Here is a 13,177-nt window from a genome sequence, read left to right as displayed (position 1 = left end):
GTATTAGAATGTAACCTAACATTTAGCTAGGTAATTTCTTGAGGTGATTGGTGCCATCAGCTGTTAAGATGTAGCCACTGCAGCCATTGTTGTGTTGTAGTGATTATTAATTAGAAACGAAATTGTAAGCAGGGAATTTTATAATAAAAATTGAGTTACCAGCATTTTGAGATACAAAGTATCATTAAAAAGCTGAAAGGAAATGCTTTTATTTCTGTCTACTCTGTCAACGCAGCCTTTTGGAAATACCTAAGGACAACTGAAAACTTACTGGTCTCCAAACAAAGTGGATAATGCTTGATGCTGTGTATAGTTTCTTGTGGTCTGTTTTGCCATCCTGTATGTTATAAAACTTGGTCTCAGTGCTGAATTTATTGTAATCTGTATAATTCTATATGTATTCTCTAGAATTCTGTACTCAGAGGTCATTTGTAGCATTATAATTGTCTGAAACTGCTCTCAGGGAGGTCATTGAGTGCGAATGGTTCTGTAAGACTGTGACCCAGTCTGCTAAGGTTAGGTAGTAACATAACAAGTGACATTGTAACATTCAAGACAAACTAAAGCTTTTCTGAAGTGGGAATGACCAATGCTGTTGAAAAGGTTTACTTATGTTTACAAACATTGGTCAATTACTAAAACAATTTGGAACTTTCTCCCTGCATTGTTGTGACTTAGACTAAAAAAAAAACATTTAGACTGTAGTAATTAAAAAAAATATATTTTTTTTAGTGGCCATTTGAAACTGCATCCTGAACTTAATCTTCCCCATACTTGGGAGAAATTGCAAGCCTTTTGTTGCAAGCACATATTCAGGCGTATGAAAACCAAATGTGAGCAAGGTTGAGGAAACTAGGAATTCTCTTACATTTTTATTAGGCTGCTTACAAAGAGATTTGTCAAGGAAGAAAGACTTTTTCAGCCTACGGGCTTTTCACAGTAAAATATCCAAAGTGATTAGGCCCTTTTTAGTTGGAGGGGAAATTTCACTTTCCTGAATCTTTGATTCATCTTTTAAGTGTATTTTAGGGAAGGGAAAGTGCAATGTTTAGCTTGTAGCAGTCAAATGAATTGGTTATGCCCAGTGCCTGTTTTTGCATTTCTACTTGGAACACCAGTGGGGTATTTTACAGATAGTCCTGAATATAAGGAAATGAGTTGTTGCCAACCTAATTATTTATATTATTGTTGGAGAAATACCATAATGTGTAAATATTTTTTGTCTTTCATGTTTTCAAATAGATTTCTTCAGCAGCCTTCTGCAACTTCTTGCTTTTTATGAAAATTTCTGCAGATGAAAAGCGGTTGCGTAAACAGTTTTATGGAACTGGGCCTTCCTGAAACGTTTGGATTTGAGTTACATATTTGAAATAGGAACTGAGCTAGTTGAAACAACACTGAAACAGAATCTTAAAATTGTCTTTCAGATCCATGTTGGTTAAATGAGCTATGCAGTCGATGATGCACTTTACAGATGATGCGCTGATCCTCAGTATTATGGTCTTTAGTGGGATTATTTGCATGCATGAATTTAAATATATGTTTGATTGTTTGCAGGATGGGGACCTAAAATACTAGGGTATGGAAAGTATCCTGCATGAATTTGAATAGCGGAAACTTTAATTTGTAGTCATAACACAAATAATAGCATATTTTTTCTGAAAGTGATACCTCAAATTCTGTATATTTCAGAAAGGTGCCTTGGATAGAGCTCTCAAATCTTTGTGTGTAATATAATCCTAAAATTTAAGACTGCTTCTGATTGTCTCAGGCTCTCATTAGGAGATTTTCGTATATGCTTTAATTAAATTTTTTAATTTACAAAACTACAAAGCAAAAATACAAAAATGGTTTGAAATAAAATGACTTCACAATTCTTTATAAAGACAAACTTCTAGATCTTATTCAAGTTCCCAGTTATGCAGTGACATACATTTATGTTTGTGTGAAACCTGTGATTAAGGTTTCCCTTTTGGAGACCTTATTGCAATGCTAACATCTTAATGAATTTATAGATCACAACTTGGTCTTATTTCTTTAGTATCAGGAGGCAAACTTTTTGAAAATAATCCAAGGTATAGATTCTGTAATTAGTAGTTTCTATTGATTAAATTTATTCTGTCCCTTAATTTTAGAATTAATTAGTTCTTTGTTCAAAATTCCTTTCAAAAGAATCTGTTGTAAATAATTGAATCGTTATAAAGGGAAGTAAACACAAAAGCATTGCAATTATACATGCATCAGTTGTTGAGAGTGGGTAATATTTTTCTTTTTATGTAATGGAGTCTACATTTGTTTTTCGAGGCTTTTTGAGTGTGTTTGCTCAAGTTTCTTAATTAGTTAAAAAAAGCTGCAGGTGCATTGGCAAAGACACTTATTTAGCCTGGGAAATATTCCAGAAGATAGTTTTGTGTTTTTTAAATTGTAAATATTTAGCAGTATCATTACCAGTCACTTTAAATGTTCCACACTGTGTGCCTGCTGTGTACTTCAACATCGTAGCTTCACTTGAATGACTGACAAAACAAATGATAACATGAGAGTATGATCTTTATTGTGAATGGGGATTGAACGCTACTGAATTACTTCCAGAAATGACAAGTGGTATTTGAAGGGGTGTCACCATCATGCAGCTGTCTCTGAGGGATACGTAGCCCAACTTCAGCTGACATGCTTCAAAAAGGGTGCCACACTCAAATGCCACTCTGTAAGTTAGTTTAAAATTGTTGTACTTTACTGAAGTTTCTGCAACTTCAAAAATTAATGCGGTAGTCTTGCTAATCTTGTGACTGGGGATTTTATAAAGCTCTTTCAAGTAATTTTTTTTTTTTTTTATAGTTTATCAAAAGGTTTTATGACTCTTGCAGCCAAGAGTGTGTGTGTATATATATATATATACATGTATATTTATTTTCATAAACAACTATTTTGTTCTTAGTCTGACTACAGAAATTTTAATCCTTTTTGTAAAGCACTAGCTATAGTTAATGAGCAATGTTCTTGTATGTACTGTACCTATTAGCTGATTGCTGTTAGAATAGGACCTTATAACTGGTTTCTCTTTGTTCTGGGAGGTTTAGTACAGTACAAAAGTGTTGGTGGAGAGTGGCATCAATAGTTGAAAGGTACAAGGGGTGCAATAAGCTTGAAAGATGTGCTTACGATGTCTTTTAAATGCTTTTAAGAGATGCAGCATGTAGTAAACCTAACTGTAGGTGATTTGCTTTTTGTTTTGCTATTTATATTTATGCAAAGCAGGATGAGACTAAGTGTAAAAGCTTCCATGTCTGAATGATATCAGTTTGCAGATGGCTTACACAAATTCTGTTACCATGTTAAGACCAATAGAAATTAATATTATTCATCTTTATGCATGGTCCTGTCAACTTCAGTGAGACTGCTATACTGACTGAATGTTTTTCATCTGAATGAATGAAGAGCAGTAAAATAAGATGCTATTTTGGGGACATACGTAATTGATATGAACAATCAGATGTACAGGAACAGAGAAAGCTGCAATAGTCCTAGTTAAACTGAACACCAAAAGTCAAGTAGTAACAACAAAGAAGAGAGAAAAATTAATTGAATGAATCGCCATCTAAAACTGTTAGATCATAAGATACCATTACAGATGTAAAAAGAAGTACCTATCTGGCTATGCAATACAGTCTTCAAGTGAATAAAGTTGTTCCTATGGGCTGGACCTTTGCATGGGTGCTGACTTACTTTAGTATGGTTTTCCAGAATCTGGTCCTAAATTTAAATTTTATTTTAATGTCTAAAAAAGAATGGCAGTGCTTGGCTTACATTTTCTTGTACAGAACAATATTTTTTTCTTCAATTAAAGAAGGGTATTTTTTTCCCTCTGAATATACCATGTTTTTTAAACTTCTATGTGTGGACAGGAGGTTGGGCCAGACTTTCAGTACATTTCACTCCATACAATGACTTCTACTTGGTCAAAGTGTGTGAAAATGTTTCTAATATATTTATATTGTAACTGATCTTCTCTTCAGAGATCTCTATGAAAACACTGCAGTCAAAAATCAGGCTCACAGACTTTCTGTGAGAATATGGTCTAATATAATTTCATACTAAAATAAGTGGGATTGTTGTAAATCAGAATATTTCCACTAGTTTCAATGAAATTTTACTTACACCAACTGGGCATGCCAGGCTTGTGTAATAGTGGTGAAAAAACGCAAATTAAGCTGACTTTCTTTACATAAAGGGCAATGATGTATTTATATTTGATTCCACTGGATTTTACTGCATGCCTCAGAGCAAAGGCAGTTCAATTAAATATCAGTGGTGGGATTTTTCTAGAGAGAGACCTCTGGAAATTGCTTTAACCCTTTAACATTTAGAGAGCATATTTAGAGAAGTGGGATGCCTCCTTTTATGTGCTTGCTTTCACAGTGGTAGAAATAGTAAAACATTTTCAGGAAGATACCAATTGCATTTTAACCTATTCCACTAGGAGTAATGGAAATCAGCTCTAAGTTTTGTTTTATGATAAAGACTCCTACATCAAAATCTAGGAAAAATAACCTGGAGTAATTTGCTTTATATGACAGATGAAATTTTTGAAACCTTTGTCAGTAGTGTTATTCACTTTTTCATACTAATATTCTTTCAGTCTCCAGTCATCTCCAGACTATTAAATCCTAAGCCAACACACTTTTATCATACAGGTAGAAATACATAAAAGTCAGGATTATCTTCAATTGCATTTGAGCTGTATTTGAGCACAGTTAAATGCAATTTTGCCATGGAAAAAAATTTGGTTACTAGGATTCCCTGCCTGGTCAATGTCTACTCTTCAGTGGTTCAAAATCATCCCCAGTGGTTCAAAATCATCCCCTATGACTTGAAACACTTTATATTTATCTAAATCTGTATATACTCCTAAATCCAGTTAACCCATAGTGTTTTATGTTAGGTGAGGAATGGTATAGGATAGTTACATTGCAATCTCTTGAACTATGGATATTCAGCTAGCACTGACAGCCAAACTTTTTGCAAGAAACTGTCACCAGAAAAAAAAAAATAGTAAATCTGGGACAAAATATATTTTCTGGGCTTGTTTAGAAAATATGCTCTTGAAGAAACAAGATATGTATGTTTATGACATACAATCTTTCAAGTTTGAATAGAATTTCTATTTTGCTAAACATCACTGAGCCAGTCTTGTGTCTGGTTAATGTTTAAAGGTTAAACAGTTATGAATTGTTTTTTTTGTATTTTTTCTCCCTTTCTCTAATGCTGATGGGTTTCAAAGTTCCCAAAAATGAGCAAAAAATGGTTCTATCCAAATGTTTTCCAAAATATAGGTGTTGCCATTTCAATTTCTTATGCTCTGATAATGAACAAGAAAGATTTTTGATTTCTCACACTCTAGTGCAGGAGCATCTGCATAAGAATCAGATAAAATCTGGTCCTGTTGTATCACTGTTTTGTTGTGCTTTGAGTTGAAAAGTGCAAGGTCATAGTAGTATTGTCTAAATAACATCAGAACACATGTCAGGATTTGTGATAAAATAGGGCTTCATAATAAAAAAGTGTGCCTATTCATGTCAGCTCGTTAACTTTGCTTACTGATTTATTTATTTTTTTTTTTATTTTTGTGCCATAACCACTTGTGAACTGTAGCCATTTCACTCTGCAAGACTTGACAAAGATAAGTGTCCTGGGTTGAGTGAGTGGTGGATAGCAATTTTAAGATCGGATATTTTAAACAATTGTCTCAAGGGTGCTGAAGATCAAAGGCAGTAATGTACCCAATATATATTTATGTAACTAGTTTACTCTGAAATAGAGAAGTTCAGTCTGTTCAAATACCTTTAAGAATTTGGGGGTTATTTTTCACTTACACTGGTAGAAATCAGGAGTTAACAGTATTGATATCATTAGGTCTATTGTGGCTTAAAAGCAGAACAAATAAAAGAGACTTTGGTAATGGCTTTTCAGTATTTGAGCTCTCTTTCCCTGAGAAGTATTTCAAACAATAACCCTGTTGCTTTACTTGCCTATCAAAAAATTCATTACAACAGTAGCTGTGATACCAGAGCTAAACAACTGAGTTGGGAATTGAACTGTGGTCTTCCACAACTCAAAGGCACTGTATGATCTCTGTTAGCTGTTAATGAATTGTGTCAACTTGCTAGCTGACAGCAAAATCAATCCTACCAACTTTACAATTTGAAAAATATAGTTACTATATAAAAGTTAATATTTGAAATTTGATGTCTTCAGAAATACATCAAGAAAAAATACTGAATTAAATCTTCGTACTTTCTTTACTCAAATACATAATTTCTGAGAAACTTGGATTATACATTCACTCTAGCTGTTTATGTTCCTGAGAGTTTCCTCTACAAGGCAAGGGCCTTCATATATTTTAATTAAAAGCCAGAGAAGAAATAAATTGTCCTTGGCATATGTCATGCTAATGAGCACCGGTTAGTTTGAAAATACATGTTCATTGGTTTTACATGATAATTTCCCTTTGAACCAAAAGACCCTGTTTATACAGAAACGTTTTCTGAAAGCAGTAGGGGGCATCGTTTCACTTTTGTAATTCTTCAGAGACATTATCCCAGTGCATTATGTGTGCAAACTGAATTTTCTTTTTTGTTTATGGCATTAATCCTGGGGTTAAGGTTGGCCTATGGTGAGCAATAATAAGTTTAACCTTTGACTTTATGCAATAAGATGTAATTTATCATTTCTAGCCTCTTTTGTAAGTGCCATTACCCTCACTTCTGCTTAAGATAAATTGAGACAAGTGAGCACTTGATATCAGTGATCTTTACATGCAAACCATAAATCTAATTTACTTATTATCTGAGCTTAGTTCTTTATCCTCTGATTACGCCTTTTAAACAATACAAACATTTTTTGTTTACTTGATGTGTTAGTCAATTTTTGTAATTCATAGAATGTTCGGCCCACCACATAGATTTCAAATCAGTAAATATAAATCCTGGAATGTTTAAATGCCTAGAAACTTTATGAAATGTGGAAGCAAAGCAAGCAGGGTATTCATATTCATAATATTTACTTGCTAAGTAACTGAGATCAGGAAACCATTTAAAAATTAAAGTTCAAAGAAATTTAAAGGTGATTAGCAGCATGTAGATAAATTGTTTTTTGTAACCATTGCCATTCACTTATAATGTATGTACACCTGTTATTTATAAAACCTTGTTATTTTGTAGTTGTAAGTGAAACAGTTTTAACTTCTTTATTTTAAAGCATTGTTTTTTAATTTGCATTAGAAGTTTATGTTGCTTTTTGGTTTGTAATTGAAGAACAAATTTTTGGCAAGTTTATTACTCTCCATGCTCTTTAAGCAAAAAACCAAAAATATACTTTGTAATTGTGTATGCTATGAGTACTTACTTTTTTTCTCCATGGTGAGGAAGTGCTGATACCTCAAATATGTATGGGTGGGGTGTGGGCTGTGAGGTATATGATGATTTCATAAAGTATGTTTTGGTTTCAGAATAGGATTATTCAGGTAGAATGATTTGGGTTCATGACCCCCAGTAAGACCAGAACACTGAATGTCTCTTTCCCTTATCTCAGGCCTTATTATATTTTGATATTGGGATCTGTTTTTTGTCATAGCAATGATCACATAAGAATATTTGTCATTATTTGTGAAGTATGTGCAAGTTAAAAGGCAGAAAAACTTGAATAGAAATAAATATTTAATGCTATTTTGAAAGAATATTGATGTTTGGTAAGATTCCAAAATAGATTTTTCAGCCTGGATTTAATATTTTGGGAAGAAAAAAGAAAAAAAAAAGTTAAGTCACACAGCTGTAGGAACTCAAACCTTTTATAGGCTCTTCATATGAAAGCTTATATAGCAAAAGTATGTGGAACTACATAATTTGCATGGCAGGACTGCTCATGATCACTGTAATTGGTCTTCATAACACTAAGGGCTACTTGAAGGTAATTTCATTCCTGCTCCTAATTTTAGAGTAATTGTTCAAGGACTAAAGAGGCTGCCAGTGTCTGTAGTATGTGCTGGCATTCGAACCTTCACTAGTACATTTACTAGAAGTTGTCTTTTGACTGAGCTTGCTCACAACAAAAAAGCAGTTAGTCAATTAGTTTAGCCCTTGCTGGTTAGTTATAGGTAAGAGATGGGTAGAATATTATTGATCCAACAGTATCAGCTGTCTCTCATGACACACAATAGACAATGATGACTTATCAGAGTAATTAGATTCCTTACAGTCTTAGAAGGATAATTTTGAAAATCTTCCTTCAGCCTGCATTGCATAGATATATTTTGTAATTTCTCTTAGGTTTGAATTATTTTAGATAATGAAGATCTAACAGTAAGAACTGAAGATACCATAGTTTGTGCTAGTTTCATACACCCCAGTTGAGTTGCATGTGCTTAAATGTGGTTTAAGGAGGACATTATTCTGTTGATATTTATGGGAAAAGGAAAAAAGAAAGGAAGTACTCTTTTTTTTTTTTTTTTTTTCTGATATCACACGTGACATTAAAGAAGATTCATTTATTTTTTAAAAGGCTGGGCTGCTGTATTTGAGAAAAGAAGAGCTGTGTGAAAAATGAAGTGTGTGCTGGTTGTTGGTGATCCAAGAAAATGGATTGTACCTAGCTATTATTCATACTGTAACATACCATATTAAATTAAATGTTTGCAATAGATACCAAATCCTAAGAATGATAATCCTCCTCACAGTGTTTGAGCATCAAGGTATGGTAAGTTCCATTTGAACCAAAGAAAAATTCTTTTGTTAATGATAACAAACTGTTACTTTGCATAGTGATCAGTTGTTAGAATACCTATGAAAATTTAAAATTTGGAAAGAGAAATGTTTCTGCATGCTATAAGCATGTGTATTTGACTCATGAACATACAATAAAGAGATGGTTTTGTACAGCAGCTATTTTCCCCAGAATTCTGGATATCTGATAACGTTATCGGAACTGTTGCATTTGGAAATCCCAGTCCAGAAATTTAAAATCTCCAATAAGGAACAGAAGATGCAAGGATACTACTTGTCACTTAAAAGCATTAGTCTACCACTGGAAGTGGTACAGAAGAGAGGTATATAGTGGAAAATGCCATCATTCCTACTTAGAGACCATCCTCAGGATAAGTCAAGAGGCTTTTTTGTCTGTCATAGATGTAGTTATTATTATGTAATGTGCAGTTATGATAAAACAATATAGGACAAAATCATGGGACTCTTCACAAGACAGATAACATTTCTTTTGAAATGTCTGTCTTGGATGCTTCCTTCTACTAAGGAAGTGCGGTCTTGACTACAAAGATCAAGTGAAATACAGGAATGCCATTTATTTCACCTGCTTGAAAGAAGTTGTCCCTGTAGACCCAATAGAAATACTGCTTATTTTGCTGTCAATGTATCTTTCCCATGTTGACTGAGAAAGTCATGTTGGTATGTAGTAGGAGGGAAGGGAAAGGAAGAATACTGATCTGAAGATGTTAGTTCTACATGTGCATTGCTGGACTTTCATCCATGTCCTTTCTCAGGACATGTTGAATTGTAACAAATTGCAGATACTATAAAAAAATATAGTTTTGAAACCTCTTAATTCATTTTTTTTTTTATTTGAACAAATGAGAAAAGCTGAGAGAACAATGAGCATACTGTCTGCTGGGCATAAGACATATATATGTATAATACATACACACATAATATAAATAAAATTGAAATATATAAATATAAACCAACAAATAAACAAAGTATTGGTAACCATTTAAAGGCTAAGGTCAAGTGAAATGTAGCTCTGAGCCTTGATATGTGAATGTGAATATACAACTTCATTTTTCTCATGTGCCCTTTTGATACAGAAACAGTAATCACAGAATACTTAGAAATAAGTTTGCCACCTACAGGGGAAAAGAAAAAGCTTCCTTACTTGTCAGAGGCAGCAGACATGAAGGTATTTCATGTGACTCTTAATTTTACTAAGTGGAAATGTCCTGTTTCCACTGGGTGGATAGTAATTCTGACAGCTTTGCAGGGTTTATATAAAGTAGTGCAAGTTTTTTTCTTTTTGAAAATAAAACCAGTCTTGGCAGCACTGAACAGATATTGGGATCTTCATTCTATCTTCCCTTCCTGGTGAGTTTCTCCTTACTTATAGCAGGCTTTTTTAGGTCAGCCTGTTTAGGTTAGCTTTTAAAAATCAGAGGTTAAAGTTTGGAGAAAAAGAAAGTTGTGGCTTATGTGGAGAAGAGAAGCACTTTGGTAGCTGAAGATGAATAAAAGTCTTGCAGCAGGTTGCTTCTGCTGACCTGTCACCTCTAATCGTTCCAAGCTTTTCTGTGGTGGACATTTGCTCCAACTGCAGCTGAGTCATTGGTGTACCTAGACTGATGCAGCTTCTGGTACAGATGCTTTCCATGAGTGGAGTGATTCAAGCAAGAATAAATTCTTCTGGTGCAATTAGAATATTTGCTTGTCCACATTGAAAAAATACGTGTTGGTGCTGCTGGCTGTCAGTGGCTTTTCACTGGAGCATATTCTCTTTTATAGTCAAAGACTTAAGTGGTGAAGAAATTCAGTGGGAAACTATAAAGTGAGTGAAAATTGCTTCTCATGCAAATAAAAGTGAAATGCTGAGAATTGTTTTGAAATTATCTTGTGTGGAAGATGCTGTACTAATTGTAGTGGTTTATTGTGTCCTCTAAAATCTGCACTGCTTTGGCCAGTGGCCAGGAGAATTGCATTCTGACAGTTTTGCCTCTTTATAATCCTATCAAATACCTTTAACTACCCAATTAAGGCAGTTTCTCTTTCACTAACATGCTTTTTTCCTTGTATTTTCTGTCAAGATTTTTTTTTCTGAGTTTAAATACTTGAATTAGTGCTTCAAAACGACAGTTGAACATTTTTATATATGCTGAGATCACTTCAGGTGATTTTTTTCTGATAGGTTGTTATGACTTAAGGGCTCTGCAGATCCTAATGCAGTGGCATCTGAATGAAGTTTCTGTGCATGTGGAGTCTGGCTGTGGGTTTCAATGTGTTGTCTTTTCTCTCTATTCTTTTTGTAACACAAAAAATATTTCTGGGAATTTCCAAGGAGTACAGTACACTTCATTTTTAGTTGTCAAGTTAGTTGACAGTTTATTGTGGTACTATGCATAAATTATTCCAGGGTTCACATTTAAAACAAAGGCAGAAATGCTTCCTTTTTAAAAAAAAAAAAAAAAAAAACCCTGTCATTTTGAATTTATATTAAGCATAGTATCACCTGGATACACACTGCATGAAAATGTAGACTATTCAGAATGAATTATTAACCCAAAGCTTTTACACTTTCTTAGATGCACTGAAGTTACTCTGCAGGATACTACAGGGATATGAATGTGGGAAAGAATAGGGGGTTTCTAATAAGATGTATAACAGGCTGCAGTATCAGCAGATGTCATTGTTCAGCAGCTATTTTCCATAAGATAAAGTTCTTTATTACTAAGTGCTGTGCAGAGACCTCTAACCATATTATTAGGAGAACAGGAACATTAGTTTCTGGATTTACTTTAGGTAATCTTCTGATATCTAGGGTAACTGCATAGTCAGGATTGTAGTTTAAATGTAGTCAGTAAAACTGTAATCCAATTAGCCACTGAATTTAGTACACATTTTTAATAAAGATATTTGAAATGTCAGAGTTTAATCTTGTTTTAGTGCTGTCTGAAGAGTTGCCATTCTCCATGACTTTTTGCAAGACTTTTTGAAACAGTCAGCTTCATCAAAACCAAATGAATCAGCTGTATATATGATCCTTTAAATAAAATGTTTGGTGAACGTGGTGGTATGTGGCTTGGAAATAGCATAAGTGTACAGGTAGCACCTTCCTAAATAAAGATTGCAAAGTTTGTCTTTTGTTGTTTGATTTGTTTGTATTGGATGAATAACTGAAGAGCATCAAGACAAACATTACAACTTTAGGAAGCCTGCTATTGATCTCAGTGAACATTGTGTCATATTCTAAGTGTAGTAATACTGATTGTTAGAAGGTGTAGGATATTTTGGTCCTGATTATTTTTGTCCACTGTAGTTCTAGAATACTAAAAGATACGGAGTTACATAATCAGAAAGTTCTGTAAAAGGACCATGACCTGAGTAGTTTGTGAAGAATTTTCTGTCTTTCCCTGCTGTTTTAATGTATTTGTTTTAATGACAAGACCTTATTTAAAAAAAATCATCCAAGTGACAAAAGAAAAATTAGTTAATCCTGAAATAACAAAACTATTTAGATAGTTAATATACAAGCCTCAAAACCCCCAGTTAGTTGACATACAGGGTTGAAGGAAATTAAGTTTAGAGTTGGCTGAAATATATAAAACAAATATCCAGGTGACATAAGATCTGTCTGTGATCTTTTTCAGAATTGTTTTGGACTTCCTAAACAACTTACCTATTAGCTGCTCAGTATCTTTTTTAGCCATTGGAGTGCTGGAGTGTTCTCAAATATGCATACATGATGTTTGTTTTATTTAAAAATGTATTTTTTAAGAAGTGAAATGGTGCTGTCCTCCTGACTTTCACCATCTCTGGGGAGACTCTGCTTCTAATTTTTAAATAATCATCTCCACTGTTTCTTCCTTTACCTTCATTCCCTTTCGGCTGACATTTTTAACCTTGGATTAGTTAATTTTCTCCCTTTATTTTTTTTTTTTTAACCATATTATTTAGGAGTAGCAATTTCTGAACAACAGTGCTATGTGACCTGTAATTACCTCAAGATCAAGCCCAAGTCTAGCCTGTTGTATGACAAATAGGGATGGAAACATAGTGCTTATGATGCATAGAATTATCAAGAGGTGCAATGAGTGAAGATATTTGTTTAAAAAAACCCCACAAATAACTAAGCAATTCTCTTCCTTCAAGCAGTATTTTTCCATTTCTAAAAAAAGGAAGTTCAGTTAAAGTACTATTTGCTTTACACTGAACACTAAATCAAGCACAGCCAAATCTGCTTTGGTCTCCTCTAGTCCAGTGTATTTGAAGAGTGACCAGTAGAATCACTGTCTCAATATTACCGGGTGTTGTCATGCTTTACAGCAAACAGCACTGTTTAAAGGGTTCTGGACTTCACAGATTCTTGTACTCTTTCTTCTGTACCTTCATGACACTACAAAGGTCCA

Source organism: Tyto alba, unplaced genomic scaffold, assembly GCF_018691265.1.
Source record: "Tyto alba isolate M040663 unplaced genomic scaffold, T.alba_DEE_v4.0 Super-Scaffold_26, whole genome shotgun sequence".
In the NCBI taxonomy this organism is placed as follows: domain Eukaryota; kingdom Metazoa; phylum Chordata; class Aves; order Strigiformes; family Tytonidae; genus Tyto; species Tyto alba.
The sequence above is the reverse complement of the archived record's forward strand: the minus strand, read 5'-3'. Positions refer to the sequence as shown.